The sequence below is a fragment of the Apteryx rowi genome, unplaced genomic scaffold, assembly GCF_003343035.1.
Source record: "Apteryx rowi isolate R43461 unplaced genomic scaffold, aptRow1 scaffold_6, whole genome shotgun sequence".
NCBI lineage: Eukaryota > Metazoa > Chordata > Aves > Apterygiformes > Apterygidae > Apteryx > Apteryx rowi.
In genome coordinates this window covers 7,621,101-7,637,070 of record NW_020450871.1, presented here as the reverse complement: position 1 = coordinate 7,637,070, position 15,970 = coordinate 7,621,101, and the positions used below count along the sequence as shown (strand labels likewise).

General features: G+C 44.3%; 1 long non-coding RNA gene across 1 annotated transcript; it reads left to right on the top strand.

Moving 5' to 3' along the window:
* Positions 1-2,328: 2,328 nt before the first annotated feature.
* LOC112974287 lies at positions 2,329-6,966 on the top strand. Its single transcript, XR_003256240.1, has 2 exons — positions 2,329-2,939; positions 4,818-6,966. It is a non-coding gene; the product is annotated as an uncharacterized LOC112974287 (long non-coding RNA).
* Positions 6,967-15,970: the final 9,004 nt, after the last annotated feature.

Sequence of the window (15,970 nt, the reverse complement as noted above, 5' to 3'; positions counted from 1 at the left end):
GTCCTTTCCATCTTTAGGATGTAAGATGAAGGAACTGAACAGGAAGAAAATTATAAACTTAGTTTTAGAAATATTAGTAGTTGAGTTTCATGAACTTCTTGGCCTTAAAGAATGATATCCAAATGTAGGTGTAGCACATGCAGAAAGTTTGGTTGTTTCCATAGGATGTGTGCACACAGTCTGTCTCTGCAGTATCCATGGAACTGAGCATTTGCTGGCCTGACTTGTCTCCCTGTATGCCCCAAACTCCGACTGCTTCCAGCTGGAGCGCAGGACCAGGAGCTCAGCAGCAGTGCGGGAGTTGGAGGGTCTGCAGACTTGCCTTCTTATGAACACAGACTGGTTAGATCAGCATCTTTAAGGTGCTTTTAAGATATCTTGATTTTGCGAATATTTATACAAGTGGCATTGCATTTAGTTAGCCCTCCTTTAACTTCAGTTATCTCTTAGCTGTCATGACACTTTAAGCATTTTCCAACTCTGTGTTTATGTCCTAATAAACTGAAGAGTCACATTTTCAGCAAGAAGCCTCCAGATGAACTTGTTTTACTAAGACAGGTCCGGATGCTTATGTACAGGCATGATTTTTTGTACTTTTCTGGTCTGGGTGATTTAAATGGGAAGATGATCAAGTGTAAAATTGCGCAAGAATTTGGATGTCTGCAGAACCAGATCTGAAACAAGAGCGCTGCACTGAATTCGGTGCTGGTGGATTTGTACACCCATATGCAAAATAAAATAAAATAAAATAAAAATCTGGGTTTAACCATTATTTTGTTAAGGTTTGGGGAGTGTATTTTCATTTGCCTGTTGTTTGTCACTGTAACATCAGAAGATAAAGGTCTTTAGCCAGCAGGATGAAGTGTTGCTTTGTTTTACTATTTATAGTGTTATAATTGGCTGGAGAGCGTGATGCTGTAAGAGTGAAAGACCATGTCAATAACTTGTTTATCCTCGGAGACAGATGCTTTGTGCTGTAACAAACTGCTATTGACTTGCCCTAGCTTTGCTTTACCAGAATTTGGGAAGCTGACAAAGACTGCTGAGAAAGACTTCTAAAATAGCCAGCTTTTGGTTTCACAAAAGTGCAGTTCCACAAAGCATCAGAATGCTTTGATCTAATGGTGTTGATTACACAAGAAATGAAAGGAAAGCGGGAAGCAAAGATATTAAAATAAAGCACCCAAATGCAGATTTAAAAATCCCACAGCAAAATTTAAGAGCAGAGTTGAGTAAACAAGTGGGATTTGCAGGGTAAAGGGGGAAGCTGGTGGCTGACCTGAAAGGTTTCTTGTTTGTTTGCTAAAAGGTTAGTTTTTGTTCAACCGGAAAAGCCTTTTGCATACTGAAACACAGAAAAAAGTTTGGTGTGAATAAAACATTGCAATCTAAAACAAAAGCTCAGTTCCTTTTTAGGCTCTTTAAATGCTTAAGAAATGAATTTTTCCTCAATTCACAAGAGGGACATGGAATTTCGAATTCAGAAGGATTTTTTCTTTCTGGAACTATGAATGCAAAATCTTAAACTAATTTTTTTCAACTACTTTCTCAAGTTTTGGCCAAATTTGACACACTTGGCCTCCCCCGTATCATGCAGTTTAGTTACAAAGTTATTTGTTTAAATACCACCCAGTAATATTGCAGTCAGCAGGAAGAGCATTCGACGTGTGTCTTATATTGGGGAGCATCTGCACTGACATCAACAGGCTCTTCTGCTGTGACCATCTCACAGCCCTGTTTGATGATTCTGAGGAATTGCACTTGGTTTCTGTAACTAACAGCCCAGTGTGAGCCAGACATTAGGAGTGTAGTTGTATTAACGTCTGACGTAACTGCCTGTCTGCATGTTTGCACAGAGACGTACTGCAGAGTGCAACAGAACACGTATGGCAAAAGCCGTATCAGACTGCAGCCACCTGAAGCTGAGTCCTGGTTTTGACATCTGAGAGTGTGGATGGGCGCTTCAGAGGCAGGTGAGAAACCCTGAGATGCTTAAAAACCTTCCTCATTTCTTGCTGCTTGGCAAACTCTGGGTAAGGCGCTTTGTACCTCTGTGCCTTGCCTCTCCTCTGTGAAACGAGATTAATACTGCTCCCTGCCAGAACTGTTTGTGAGCCCTAATCTGGTCTTTATAAACTTAAGCAGAGATGCTCCCACACTAGCAAGATTACATTATAAGAGTAATTATTCAGTTGGCTAGAAACTTATTTTGTTGTAAGACCAGAAAGGAATAAATCTCTGAAATTAACTCCCCTCTGAAGTGAGTCCTCGCTGGTATGAAAAAGACTTTAGTGTAATACTGTGCTACTGTATACTCATGTTAAAGAATATCGGACTGCAGCTGTCTGGAGTTGATCGCTTAGCATAACTTGCTTGGCGTTAGTAGCTATATTTGCAGAAGCCTCAGGCCGCCAGCTGTGAACTTTCACCTAGCTATGTTGAATTTTTACCTAGTTAAGTAAAAGAAGGGCCCAGAGCCGGTCCGAGCCGGGAGATAAGGGAGTTACAACCCACAGCAGAAGCTGCAACCGCAGAGATAAGCAAAGGAGCAGCCGCCTGGAGACAGTGAAGGGACCCAATGAAGAACAGGAGGACCCCAGATCTTAATACCACCGTTGGTTCCAAACTGTCACGTGAAGGGTGGGAACTCAGCTTGCAAGGGTGTAATTGCCCAGGGATTTCTTTGTTCGGGGTCGCTCTCCGGTGGCACCCAGCTCGAGCTGTTATTTGCCGCTGAACCACTTATAGTAAATTAATTTGTGATACCCCGTGTCTGAGACTCTGCTTCGGGAAACCTAGGGTCAGGAAACTTCTTCAACAGTTTGGCGACCCATATGGGACCCTAGGTCACCACCATCGGACCTTGCTGTCTCCAAACATCCAACTGCCAGCAGCGGGTGAGTTCACCGGGGAACTTTGGAGCAGGAGGAAGCTGAAGGGTGAGTGTTAAAATTCCCTGAGCAGATTCGGTGAAAGCTTTAGAGGGGGTTCGAGTCCCTCTCGGTAGAAAACACAGGGGTGAGTTCAAGTCCCTCCCCTGCTGCAGCTTTTTCAAAGGGTGCGCAGCCTGATCAGCGTGAGGTGCACGTAGACGAGGAACGATGGGAAATGTACCTGGTTTAGGGAAGGGGACGCCCTTAGCCGAGCTACTGGAAAATTGGAAAAAAATTGATGGTACACTTGGCTTGTCAAAAAGGCGCGCAGTTACATTATGTCATGAGGATTAGCCATTCGCAACAAAAAATGGTAGTCCAGCACGACGGTGGCCACTGCAAGGGGCTTTTGACCAGCAGAAACTAACCTTTTTGCGATACCATCTCGAGGACAGGTTTCCAGCACAAATGGATTACTGGTATGTTTGGGATAATTGGGCAGGGGAACGGAAGCACCCAAGCCAGTGGTCGGGGAAGAGAGAGACCCTGCCAAAGGTGACACTAGCGCTAGCAGATGCTAATACCCCAAATAATGTTCAAACTGTATCTGCCCCACCTTGTATGCCTGACGATCTATCTGCTGTTCCTTCTCCTCCTTTACCACCTACCTCTACTTTACCGGCTGCCGGGCTCTATCCTATGGTCTCTAAAGTGCTGCCTAATCCTGCCGTTTTACAGCAAGGGGGAATAGGTGGAGCCAATCCCCCTCCTGCTGTATTACATGTATTTACTAATCAACCTGGGAATCCTAGCGATTTAGCCTTGGGGGGAAGCAAAATGCCGAGGTTAAGGGAAGACACCAAGCAATGCGCTCAATTATTTTCCAACATACGTACAGGGTATAACCTGAGTTGGGGAGATACCCATACTCTATTGAGAGAATTATTTCAACCAGATGAACAGGATAAAATAGTCAATAAAGATGCAGAACTAGCACAACAAGCCGAGGGAAATAGAAACCCCTGGTCAGCAAATGATCCAAATCGGGATTATAATAATGCAGGAGATAGAGCCGCGTGCCAAACAGGACTCCAGAATTTAATAGAAGCAATTAGGGCATGCAGTGAGTTAGGAGTAAATTGGACTAAAGTTCAAGAATGTAGACAGCGACTACACAAACACCCCAGTGGCCTCTGGGGACGGCTTCGGCAAGCCCTGCTAAAATACGGGGGAATGGCCCTGCAAAACTTCAATGATGCACTCGCAATTAGGGGTTTTGTAGATCAAGCGGCCCTGGACATACAAAAGTATTTTAAAGAACATATACCAGGTTGGCAAGGAGAGACTTTACAGAAGATTTTAAGTGTAGCAGTACTCGTATATGATGGGTGAGAGGAAAAACAGAAAGCTGAGCAAGTGAAAGAAAGAGAGCAAAAGAACAAGAGGCTAATTTACTGGCGGCAGCTTTAGCAAGAGACTTCCCCCCTTATCACCCACAGTCTTCAGGACAGGTGGAGAGAGTGAACAGAACATTAGAAGAAAAGATAGCAAAAATATGCACACACACTAGTCTAAAATGGCCAGAAGCATTGAACTTAGCTCTATGGGGTGTTTGAAATGCTCTGCGACAGCCCATAGGACTAACACCAGCAAAAATTCTCTTTGGGAGACATTTAGCCATACCAGGGACTTATATCCTGGCTAAGACCAGCCTTTTGGACGGGGATGAATGGCTGACCCAGTATGTTCTATGTATGCAAAAAAGGTTTGAAAATCTTTAAAAATATGCTCAATGGTATCAATCCACACTTCCTGAAATACAAGTGCATGATATACAACCTGGGGATGAAGTTTTAATTAAAGTATTTTTATGAAAATCCAAATTAGAACCTAAATGGGACGGGCCATATACTGTCTTACCAAGTTCTTATTTTGCTGTTAAAGTTTTAGGAAAGGAAAATTGGATACACCATTATTATGTCAAACAAGCGGTGAATAACCAACCAACTGACAAATGAATGATTCCTGAGGAACTCTTGTACTGAAGAAAAAAAGAAAAAAAGAAAAGAAATGAAGTGGGGCATCTCGCTACTCTTGGTACTGTTGACCCTGATGACCGCTACAGCATGGCTAAGTATATCAATAACAGAAGATCCAAAAATGTGGAAAGTTAACAAAACTAAGGGGAAGATAATTTTCCTAGATTACCTAGGACCCAATAAGAAGAATCTTACCTTTTGCTGTGAATCAGATAAAAATGATAACCTGACTGTAAAACCCGTGGCCAGCAGTTGTGATTATTGTTTAGACACTGACAGAACTTATAGCCCAAGGAAAGATCACCTGACTACGTGTCTGGGAGGTGAAGCCTGCTGCTTATCAGTGCAAATTGAAAGTAGAACACAAATTAACGTGACTTGTGAAATTATCATCCCAGGATCAACAACTGTCCCTCCAACCACCAAGATAAGTACTGTAGTCCCAACTTCAACTCCACTAGTCAGAGAGGAGTTGATTCCACAAACTTCTGAAACTGGACTGTAAGTGATCAAAAATACAGGCCAACAACAAGTGTTGTTATCCAATCCATCATGGTCTCTTAAACGAGTAGAACTATTAATGCAAATTAATATCTCTACAACCAAACCAACCTGTTCACCATTCCTGAGTACGTCCTATGCAGGGTGGTTAGCATGGTTACGTGGGCAAACCCTCACCTCTCCAAGACGAACAAGGAGAGATGTGGCTGGTATCACAGGGACAGGATTGGGAGTCTTAAATAGTATAGATGCTGAAGTACTCATAAATAAACTAAGCACAACAACAAGTGATCTAAACAAATTAGAACACCCATTACGATCCTCTCTGTTAACTTTGGGAACTAATCAACGGCTCGTATCTGATATATTGCCTCAATGGGAAAAAGTTAATGAAAAGGACCATCAGTTTATTGTAGATGCACTTGGTATGACCCAAAATAATATTTCTCTAGCTCTTAGTTGTATCTAAGCTCAGCTATGGATACAATCTGTGGCAACAACAATTATAAGAGAAGATGAAGAGAGGACCTTGCCCACTGAAATTCAAAAAGTAATTTGGGAGAATGCAACAAAATTTGAGAAAGAGTTCCAGTCCTGGTGGTATTTAGTCAGTTTTGCTTGTGACCCCATCAACAATAAGGCCACAGCTTTCGTCTTAACAATACACAATGCTTCGGTATACACCATATACCTAATCATTGCATTGGGATTAAATCACAGTGGAACTATACTCTATCCGTTAGAACATAGAATATGGGCCCAACGAAATGGAAACAAATGGCAAACCGTAGATGTTAACGCATGCGTTGTACAAGAACAACAAGGATTTATCTGTGAGAGTAATACCATCAAAGCCCAAGACATTTGTCTTGACACTGAACAAAATGTTTGTCATTTTGAAATACATCCCAATGAAACCCCTGAAACTGTATATATTGTATATACTTGTATATACTGGAAAAGGATGTGTTTGTATGAGAACCCTTTGTGATTTTATATTAGCGGATAGCATTACTGTAGATACCAGTAATCACTCAAATGTTTGTGTTTGCAACTTCACTACAATTATAGGATGCAATTTTAATGATTCAGCTCTTGTCATGTCTTACCAATTGTTACAATCTGATTATATACTAAATCGAGATTTATTGCCTACTCCCATTGGAATGAATCTTACTTTGGTAAAGAAACTACTACAACATGATGATTTATATCAACTGTTAAAACATATACAGAATAATGGACAAAAAGCTCTAATTACTGTCCACCATGATACAAAAGAAATCCATTGTGTACTCGAAAGGGTAATAAAGGACGGAGAACATCACTGGTGGGAAACTCTCTTGGGATGGTCACCAACCGCAACGGGGATTCATAATCGCATCTTGCACCCAGTAGTAGTTGTGTTAAGTTTAACCTTGTTATGCCTATTACAATCATATTGCACATAAAATTATGGAAAGTGTTAGTACGTCTCGAAAGACTTCGGGAACTCTGCTTAATGTATTGGCAGGAATGCTTAATAAAAACAAAGGGAGGACTGTTAAAGAATATCAGACTGCAGCTGTCTGGAGTTGATCGCTTAGCATAACTTGCTTGGCGTTAGTAGCTATATTTGCAGAAGCCTCAGGCCGCCAGCTGTGAACTTTCACCTAGCTATGTTGAATTTTTACCTAGTTAAGTAAAAGAAGGGCCCAGAGCCGGTCCGAGCCGGGAGATAAGGGAGTTACAACCCACAGCAGAAGCTGCAACCGCAGAGATAAGCAAAGGAGCAGCCGCCTGGAGACAGTGAAGGGACCCAATGAAGAACAGGAGGACCCCAGATCTTAATACCACCGTTGGTTCCAAACTGTCACGTGAAGGGTGGGAACTCAGCTTGCAAGGGTGTAATTGCCCAGGGATTTCTTTGTTTGGGGTCGCTCTCCGGTGGCACCCAGCTCGAGCTGTTATTTGCCGCTGAACCACTTATAGTAAATTAATTCGTGATACCCTGTGTCTGAGACTCTGCTTCGGGAAACCTAGGGTCAGGAAACTTCTTTAACACACAGATGTCCCAGCAGGTCTGACAGCAGGGTGGCTGTATATTAGCCATGTAACTGCTGATGAAGCTTCCCTGGGCAGTCAAGTCATCTCTGAAATGGGATACAGATTTGGGATCAGAGCTTGTGGCCCTTGTTTGGTATGAAAGGCTGTTTTGCCTCAGGAAGAAGTGGAAGATCAACTCACTTAATATGCTGTTTGAAAATAAATAACCCCTCCTTTCTCTCAAATGAGCAGTTCCATGGATTTTTCTGTAAATATGGAAAAGCATTTGCTGCGCTAGTGTTTGGCACTTACTTGTGGTGCTTGTATGGACCTTCTTACCACAGCATTTCAGCATACATGGTCTTAATTTATTCTCATGCAATCCTGTGCATTTGGGAGCAGGGATGTGGAGGAGCTGTGGAAATTCAGGAGACTTTCAGGAAAGGAGAAGAGTTTTGTTTGAGTTTCATTTTCTGTGTGTTGAACTGCCCCATCCCTGCTCAACTTTTTTTTTTTTTTTTTTTTTTTTTAATTTTATCCTTGTCAACCTCTTCAAGATGATAGGAAAAGAGTAAAAGAAAAGTCCACAAAGTATCTCCGTTCAGAATTACCAGTAGAAAAAAGTGCTTAGATTAGTGCTTAGCCTGTTAAAGCCTTCTGGTCCTTCAGAATGCTATTCTCTTACTCCAACGAGTATAACTTTTTANTTTTTTTTTTTTTTTTTTTACTTTAATTGAAGCCTAGTGTGAAAAAACTAGATGCTTGGAAAAATGTAAAAGAAAACTGTATAAAGTATCTCCTTTCAGAATTAACAGTAGAAAAAAGTGCTTAGATTAGTGCTTAGCCTGTTAAAGCCTTCTGGTCCTTCAGAATGCTATTCTCTTACTCCAACGAGTATAACTTTTTAAGTAAAATAACTTTGTCAGAATTATATTATCAGCCAAATTTACTGTTGGGCCTGTGCAACGAGCTTCTAAAACTTACAGCAAATTTCCCATCTCAGATCTGACATGCTGCAGAGACATTGTCCAGATGAAGAATGTACCAGGGATCTCAGCTGATTTAGGAAAAAAAAAGTACACTTTTCTCAGCAGGAGGAAGGTACTGGACTTATTCAAAGTCTAGGAGCGGCATCCCCTGTCTCCAGCTTCCCCGGCATGTCCAACCAGATGCCGACCCACGTTTTCCTGTCGTTTCTGCTGGGCAGCTCCCCGGCTTTGGTGCGGCGGTTCAGGTTCGCACAGCGGGGAGCAGGAGCCGGAGCTACCCAGCAGCTTTGGACGCCTCCTGCCAGGAGCGATCATGCAGTTCTGCGGCAGCCGAGATGCTGGTGCGCCTCTCTGGGAACGGCTGACTGCGTTTCAGCGGTGAGTGGAGTGATCCATAAATCTCTTACCTACCTCACAGCAAGCATTTTAAGTGTGTGAGAAGCTTAATTAATTAATGCTTGTAAGACAGTGAGCTCTCCGGAGAAAAAAAGCAGGGGAGGAGGAGTGGGGAGATGACAATCAAATGCGGCTTGTGGGGAATTCTGAGTTTTCATTAGAGCTGGCTGAAAACTTTCCGTCAAAATACTGAGTGTTATGGTTTCTCTCAGAAACAGAGCTGGACTTAGTGGCTCCTCTGCTCTGCCATTTGTCACGTTGAAGCAGATTGCTACCATGTCTGTGCTCATCAGCAACCAGCAATTAGCAGCAGGTGCTCACCCGTGTACACATGAGTGTCAGGTATGGTTGTTGATTTACATAGCTGGCTGACTTTTTCTCCAGAAACACAACAATGTTGCCCAAATGTGGTGACTTTTCTAGTGTGGATAATATAAATTAAATATTTTGACTTTGTTCTACTCAAATCAAGTCATTTTAATTTAAAAAGAAAAAAATACCAAAACAAAACAGCTCCACTTAGAACAATGTCCTGCTAGTCTGTGTGCCCTGAGCTGTGCAAGGTGCCCTGTGTGGGCAAGGCTTGGGGGACAGTGCGTCCCTGTCTCCAAATTCCCACATTTTCTCGTCATTTCTGCTTGTGTAAGTCCAGGGTAAATCCTTTGGCCTGAACAGTGTGACTGGTTGGGCCTTGCAGCCTCCCTTTGGGCTGAGCTGAGGTCATAGCTCAGGAGACTGATGCTGCACCTGATGTCCATGCCTGGCCAAACCCCCAGCTGTGCAAAAATCAACGCGGGGAAAGCCACTATCTCTTTACTTCTCCCTCGTCTCTGTGCTCTGTGGAGCAGTGGAATCAGCCCCTAGGAAGGCACATTTATTTCAAGTGTGCCAATACACAAGTAAACTTCAGTGCCAGCTCAGTTGCTGAGCTGGAAAAGTCATTCCTGTAATTAAATGATTAGTATCTGATCGACCTCTTTGTCTGATGATTCCATGGTCACCATCAATAACCCTAACACAATCTGTGATAATAGCCCAAGAGAAAAGTAAAACAATTTCCTTCCAAAAAGACCATCATTGGCTGGACTGATGTCAGCAGAGACTCACAACTCTGAGGCTTTGACATCATCTCATAAATTAAGAGGATTTTCAGGCCAGACAACACTTTAGCAGTCTATGTGGGTATTAAATGGCTGTTGTAATGAGCCTTGTAAAATAAAATGCTGACTATAAAAAAGGAGGAAACAACTGGTTGCCTTCAGCATTCAGGAATATGTGTGAGGGTGCTTAGCCAAAATCAGCTTAACAAATATGATCGGATCGCAGCTCCTCTTAGGTGAATAGATACACCCTGAGATACTGGTTCTGCAGTACCAGTGGAAGGGTACTGCATGCGCCTCACGCACATGGGAGGTGGTAGGAGAGTAAGGAAGTGAAGAGAAAGAGAGACTAAAAAGTACTACTATCAGAGCGAAGTTGTTAGGTTGCAATGACTAATTAGGTGGAATAAGTGTCTCTTAGCTTTGCAAACAAATCATGACTTTCCTTGTCTAGGCCCTGATATTGCTTTTCCTGAAGTCAATGACAAAGTGCTCCTTAACTTTGCCATTGCAAAATCGGATCCAGCTTGTTTTGTCTGCAAGTGATACTCTGCCCCTTCCAAATGATCTATGCAAACAGAGCGGTGAACAAGTCACATATGGTTCTCTGTGCCAATAATACATCTGATCTCACAGGAAGTTGTTGTGCCAATGCTTTTAGTCAGCAGAATTTTGGGCAGCAGTTATACAAATGTTCAGATTAGTTTAGGCATGTGAGTAACCCAGAAAAATCAATGAAATCACTTAGATAATTAAAATTATTTTGTCCAAAGTGTTTCAAGCCTCTGTACGGGTCCCTGGTCTGTATAGATGGCATATACGCAGGTCAGTGCCTTTGCAAAGGTTAAAAGCATACTTCTTCCTTAAGAAAGCTCTACTAGTAAACGTATATTCTGCAGCTGTTCTAGTTCTCAAATGCAGAGAAGGTGACTATGAGTAAAGCAAGTTATTATTTTTTCCAGTGGAATATGTTGTTTCCATGTCTTTTTTAAGATACTGATTGTGGGAAACCTGAAAATCCAGAGAAATCAGTGAGCAAATAGCAGACTGGTTTTGTGCTGAACTCAGTGGGTCTCTGATACTTGAAAGTGTGTTTTCTTTATTTTTAGTATTTCCTGGAGAAGGGTTGAATCCATTCATGTGCAAAATATTGCAGTTGACAGGGAGAGGAGGCATGCATGTGTTTCAGGACATGTGCCTGAGGCGGCTGTGGTTATGTAAGGGCTCTTTTAACATGGCCAATTACATAAAATAATACTGAGAAGAAAGGCAGTAAATGAACGCAAAGAGAGAATGTGTTTGTAGCAGTGGAGCCTATGTCACTGCAGGTGACAGGAATGAAGCGGAAGAAGGGACGGTAGGTTCACTGTGGACTACGCTGTCGTTCTGCTCTCCTGGAGGTGCTGCTGACTCGCAGCAAGCCAAGCGGCAATCCTCCTGCTGCAGCCACTGTGCTGGGTGGCCACAGGCAACCGTATGTTAATTCCTCTGCAATCACTAGAGAGGAATGAGGCCATAAAGCCTCCTGGTTTATAAGATGCAATCTTTGTAAAGCTGTTTGTTTTGTTACATTTTTAACAGAAATGCCTTCACTGAGCTGTAGGACATGTGGCATGGCCAGTTCTGCCACTGAAGTGGTAGAAGATGGGAGAAATATTGCCTTGTGCTTTCTTAATGAAACTGTGTGTGCGTAGGGGTACAACAGAGAGGGGACACACTTACACAGAAATGCCCAGTGTGGCATATGTTCCGTCTGTGGGAGCTCATCCTTCAGGGTAGGATCCAGAGCTCTGAAATCACAGAATTTAACGCATAGGATTGAGAAGGGTTTTTCTCAGTGAAAAAGAAGTTCAAAATTGTCTGGGTAGGCAGTAGACTATCAGTCCAAATCCAAATGTGGGCACGTTTTTAGGCATTCAATGAGGTTTTCACCACTAGAATATATTCATCTTTCTCTATGGGTAAAGCTCTTGCTCTGACATTAACATTGTCTCACTGGTTTAACTACACCGTGGATGCTAGCAGGAAAGGGAAAGGGAGGAAGGAGGTTTGTACCACTTGACCTATCTTACTGTATTGCAGACAAATCAGAGATCTCCCTTGAGAACAGCCATAGTACATATATACTTGATGTATTTTAACCTATGTCAACTTTTCCAGGTGTAAAGTCCACCACTGTGACCAACCAAAAGGGTCACAAAGGGCTAAATTTGGGCCATGGCACCCCAGAGCAAATATTTCATTGTCTGCTGTGCCATTCCCAATAAGCCATGATCCCTATGCAGCCTGTAGCATGTGTCCAGAGCCTAATGACCTCTTTGGGCCACAGCTCTTCTTTGCAACTCCTTTTCACAGTTTGCTGCTGAGGACCAGGTTTATTGCAACCAGATGTCTTCATAACTGTGCAATCACCAGGCTTTAGCAGCAGAAAGGACCACCCTGGTGTAGGCTGATGTCAGATTAGGTGAGGTTTCGAGAAGGTTGCCTGTCCAAGGAGACTCAAGTTTCCCAACTCACTTTGTTCAGGCCAGTGGCTTACAGGTTAGTACACCATTTGATTGCTAAACATTGGGGTGAACTGGGGCATCGGGGCTTCTGTTCCAAAACTGGCTGCTCATCTGGGTAAGCATGACACAATCTGTATCACAGTGTCAGCTGAGAATGCAAAGTACAGGTTAGCCAATTTTACTTTATTTCCAACAGATGGTGCTGTGATGCCACCAAAAGCTGGTAAATGCACATATGGAAGAGAGGTTTTAGAAACTAGTCCCCTATTCCTCCGGTCTTTTCCCACAGTTTCTTAGTTGAACTGCAGCATTTTTCATTTTCCTTGGTCTGCAGAATTTCCCTGGCTTCAGTGTTTATTCTTACTAATTTTTTATGGTGCCCATACACCCAGACCAGAGCCTCAAGGAAGGCATGGACACTGCTTAGAAGGAGCCTGCAGGTCTTCCACATTGCTGGTCACGTAGTCTAATCAACCTGCTCTTCCAAAGAAGCTGTGACCCACTTCAGACTCCTGGAGAGTTGGACCTGGGCATGACTGCAGCAGAGTTCATGAGATGTGGAAGTGGCTGTGCCATTGAAAGCACATGCCATCAACCCAAGGGCTTCATCCAGCCCCTTTCACACCACATGGCTAAGCATTTTGGCATTGCCACCTCTCCCTCTCTCTAAATGTTATTTATGTTGTTGAGTCCTTTCTTCCTTGAGATAGTGGCAGAGGCTTTTGCTGTCCCAGAGCTTTGAAGATCCATGTGTTTTAGGCCTGGGAGCAGTGGATTCTTCATGTTGAGCTCTCATAAGCAGCCACATTGGCAAGGGAGCCCTGATGTAGGCAGGTTGCCACCATTGGCAAGCCAGCCCTGGTGGCTGCTCTAGAAGAGCTTGGAGTGAGTGTAGAACAGCTGGCATTATGTCCACCATCCTTGCTTGGATGGTTTGGCTCCTGAAGGAATGTTTCTTGTGTCTTAGTTTTTCTTTTCTGACTGCTGTAAATCTTCTGCCCACCTGCTCATGCTAGAGGGGTGGTAAGAACCTCTTGCACAGACCTTCCAAAGGAGACATTTCTCTGGCTCTCTGCAGCCACTGGGGAGCAATAAAGGTCATGTGCAGCTTGTAAACCTGGGGAAAGGCAAGGTTTCCTGCTATCTGCTTTTGCTCAATTTTTGGTCCCAATGGATGATGCAAGTGCTTCAGGCAGGGGAAGACACTATTTATGTGGGGAGAAGGTGGTTTCATTGGATCAGTGCTTGGGGAAGGGGAGAAAAGTGCATCAATACATGTGCTGTTAGTACTTACCTGACTACTCCCTGCTGTAAGTCTATCATGGAAGCTGGCCTCGAGCTTCTGTGCTTGAGCTGCTTAGCACCTCTTTGCTGTTGGCCTCTTCACTAGTGCAGAGCACCTGCCTGCTGCACCTCTTTGAACCTGCTCCTGCATCATCATGACTTCAGGAACGCAGTTGCTTGCTGACGAGATCTGATAAATTTGTGCCTTGGGAGCAAATCTAAAAAGAATTTACCAGAGGTGTAGGCCTCACCAAGGCACCAGTGCAGTGTGTGTGCTCCAGGTTGTGTGAGGAGAACAGCTATGAGCATGTGAAGAGCCCTCTTCTCACCCGAGCAGCCTCCAGCTCCAAATCTCTGCCTCTTGGCCCTATGGAATATGGCTGGAGATCTTTCCTTCTGCTTCTTGGCCGTGAGAACATGGACTTTCCTTCCTCCTTGCGTCCCAGGTGTTCCTGACTTCGCCTCTGGTGCAGCCCCTCTTACACTTCGGTGATTGTCCCCAGAGAGGAGCTCCAGGAGATGTTTCAGCTGGCGGGGAGTGCGACTGCTGTGCTGTGGCAGGGGGTGTGACTCTTCACCGTGGGTGAACTGTGCCAGGGATGCTGCTCTGAACTGGGATGAGAGCCCAGTGTGACAAGGGCAGTTGTTGGAGGCCACACATACGAAAATGTTGATGTAACATCAGCTGTTAATGATTTTGAAAGGGTGTTGAGCCAACATGTAAGTTCATTTCTTATCTTCCCTTCATTTAAACTCATGTCTTTCTTCCACTTCCCCTTCCTCCAGAAGACTTGACACTTTCAAAGCACTTCACAAATTAAACAAGTAATCGTCATGGGTGCCTAAGAGCTGCACTGGGAAACTGAACTGAGACTGAGCTTTTTGATAAGGGCTAGAGACTCTGCTTCTTCCGTCAGTCTCGGTGAGTGTACAGGTAAAGCCAGTAGTGCCTGTAACTGGGATGATGGCTCTGAAGAAGGCCTAACCTCACGGCCTCTATCCGCTCTCCCACCTCGCAGTGCGTTTCTGCAGAGCAGCCACCCGCACAGTGGCAGGTTCTGCTGTCCGTGATGAAGAGGGGCTGGTTGTCTCCTGGAGGGCACCTCTGTGAGCGTGGGACACTGGTACGATTCTTCAGGCTTGATGCTTTGCTCTTGCACAGCTCCATGCCAGGTGTCTGTGCTATTTAGGAGGATAGGGGGCCAAATTCGTGGCTTCTCTTTTTAAAAAGAAAACCAAAAAAAATCCATCATCATCCAGTGGAAATGAAGCTGTAACAAAGGGGCAGACAAACAGGACCCTAATGGGAAAGGGGGGGGGGGGGAGGGAAAGAGCACTCAGGAGAGATTCCTGTCTTTGCGGAAGACACTGGAAATGAAAGCCTGCTGTGTGCCTTCCCCCTGCGCCTTGTCCTCCCACTGCCTGTCACTGGCCCCAGGGAGGCTCGCCACCTCCTCCGAAACAGGAGTCATGCCTGTCCCTTCTGCCTGTGCCTGTCACTTCTGTGCAGCTTTCAAGTATTCCAGGGAGGCACAACATCCAAACGGAGCCAGCCCTGTGCTGTGGAGGGGAATGCATCCTATTCAGACATGCAAAGACTGTTTTACTCTGGGGTAGCAAACAAGTAATTTCACTTATGGAAATGCAGCAGCTTAAACATAGCAGAGAGGAGGGAAGAGAGAGCCTCAGCCCTTCTGAGCCACGCGAGCTGTGGCTGCAAATCCTTCCACCCAAGAATTGCTAACTTCTCACAGGAATACTAATTTCTGCCAAACCTTTCCACTCACTAGGCACTGAGCACCCTTTTCCGATTGCTAGATGGAGCCCACCTAAATCTTCTGCTTACAGATCTGTTCAGATATCAGAGAAGGGCAAGATGTGGAGGAAGTTACCGGTCTGGTTTAACTGCGTCATCATAACGAGGGCTGGGACTGCAGGGGATACTCACCTCGGTTTAGCTCAGGGTAGTGAATGAGGTGGCGTGAGAGTCTGACGTGTGGCATGCTGCCTTTCCTCTCTGTGTCCCTGACCCCAGCAGCAATGGGGATGATGCAATTTGCCTGCTTAATTTTTCGTGCTGGCAGGTGGTAGAGAGCAAGGGTTTGCCAGACTCAGGATTTTGGCAGTCACAGAATCACAGAATCACTGAGGTTGGAAGGGACCTCTGGAGATCATCTAGTCCAACCCCCCTGCTCAAGCAGGGTCACCTAGAGCACATTGCACAGGATTGCATCCAGGCGCGTTTTGAATATCTCC